The 1894-nt window shown below is 44.5% G+C and overlaps 1 long non-coding RNA gene across 2 annotated transcripts; it reads left to right on the top strand.

The window, feature by feature from the left end:
* The first annotated feature begins 272 nt into the window (after window positions 1–272).
* On the top strand, window positions 273–1065 carry LOC112076248 (uncharacterized). 2 transcript variants are annotated; one of them, XR_011477659.1, is made up of 2 exons: window positions 273–736; window positions 805–1065. It is a non-coding gene; the product is annotated as an uncharacterized lncRNA (long non-coding RNA). The 2 variants fall into 2 exon arrangements; XR_011477658.1 differs by having other exon boundaries at window positions 273–770.
* Window positions 1066–1894: the final 829 nt, after the last annotated feature.

Below are 1894 nucleotides of genomic sequence, written 5' to 3'. Positions count from 1 at the left end.
CTGTTTTCTCACCTTTCATCAGGATGTTGATGTCGTCTCTCTGTCCTACCCTGCTGTTTTTCACCTTGTCAATCAGGATCGATGTCGTCTCTCCGTCCTACCCTGCTGTTTCTCACCTCATGTCAATCAGGATGTGATGTCGTCTCTCTGTCCTACCCTGCTGTTTCTCACCTTGTCATCAGGATGTGATTGTCTTTTTCCTACCCTGCTGTGTCTCACCTTGTCAATCAGGATGTGATGTCGTCTCTCTGTCTACCCTGCTTTTTCTCACCTTGTCAATCAGGAAGTGATGTCGTCTCTCCGTCCTACCCTTGCTGTTTTCTCACCTTGTCAATCAGGATGTGATGTCGTCTCTCCGTCCTACCCTGCTGTTTTACACTTAAACAACTGTTGCAGTAAAACATTAGATTGATTGAATTAGCATATTCCTTTCTCCGTCCCAAGCTGTCCGGTGGTTGGCTGTAGCAACACGGACGTGAAGCAGGGAGACCTGATCCTAGATCAGATTATGAGGAGACGATCCAGAAGAGGTAGATAACAAGCATAATTCTGGTCCAGAAGAGGTAGACTACCACGGCATAATTCTGGTCCAGAAGAGGTAGACTACCAAGGCATAATTCTGGTCCAGAAGAGGTAGATACCACGGCATAATTCTGGTCCAGAAGAGGTAGACTACCAAGGCATAATTCTGGTCCAGAAGAGGTAGACTACCAGGCATAATTCTGGTCCAGAAGAGGTAGACTACCAAGCATAATTCTGGTCCAGAAGAGGTAGACTACCAAGGCATAATTCTGGTCAGAAGAGGTAGACTACCAAGACACGATTCTGGGAACGCCACTCATCAATCCTGACAATAATAATTGGACTTTTTAATTAATTGAGGATAAAACATGACTTTTTGTTGTTGTTGTTGTGACCAAATTGTACTTGCTGCTGTGTCTGATCGTATTTGTTCGTCACAGAATTGCGCTATTCAGAAATGTTACATAACAAAACCTCTCTTTATTTATACTTAAGGGAGTCTTCTTTTTTCAGTCAGTTCAATAAAGGTTTTGATACAATTTACCTATCAATAAATTTATTGGTTGCACTTCAGAGAACAGTGGGGGCGGCAGGCAGGGTAGCCTAGTGGTTAGAGCGTTGGACTAGTAACCGAAAGGTTGCTAGATCGAATCCCCAAGCTGACAAGGTACAGATCTGTCGTTCTGCCCCTGAACAAGGCAGTTAACCCACTGTTCCCCGGTAGGCCGTCATTGTAAATAAGAATTTGCTCTTAACTGACTTGCCTAGTTAAATAAATAAAATCCTATGCCATTGTTTACAATTGGCTCATTCATCCCCTCCTCTCCCCTGTAACTATTCCCAGGTCGTTGCTGCAATGAGAATGTGTTCTCAGTCAATTACTGGTAAATAACGGTAAAATAAATAAAATAAAATTGTTGTTGAGAACCTGCAGTTACTGTAATAGACCACTGGGGGCAGTGTCGTCCCTGGAATACCACAAAGGGATCAGGAGAGGTGACTCAGGTCATGAGGAGAGAAGCTGGATAATCAGCCTAGTTAATCTGAGAGAGTTGGGCTAAATGAATCAGAGAAGTGGATTTTTTTTTCTAAATACTTACACACGACAGAAAGATCATGTCTGTAAACATACAAAGTGATGATCGAATATCTATTTTCAGTTCCATCCTAAAAGTAGACCATTTCATTGTGTGAAATCTGTCTCCTTTCCTGCCTCCCCTGCCTCTACCCTGCCTCTCCTCTCCTGCCTCTACCCCTGCTCTCTCTGCCTCTACCCCTGCCTCTCTTCTCCTGCCTCTCCTCTCCTGCCTCTACCCCTGCTTCTCTCCTGCCTCTACTCCTGCCTCTACCCCTGCCTCTCCTCTCCTGCCTT

The sequence above is a fragment of the Salvelinus sp. IW2-2015 genome, unplaced genomic scaffold, assembly GCF_002910315.2.
Source record: "Salvelinus sp. IW2-2015 unplaced genomic scaffold, ASM291031v2 Un_scaffold3645, whole genome shotgun sequence".
NCBI lineage: Eukaryota > Metazoa > Chordata > Actinopteri > Salmoniformes > Salmonidae > Salvelinus > Salvelinus sp. IW2-2015.
This window is presented reverse-complemented; position numbering and strand designations above follow the sequence as displayed.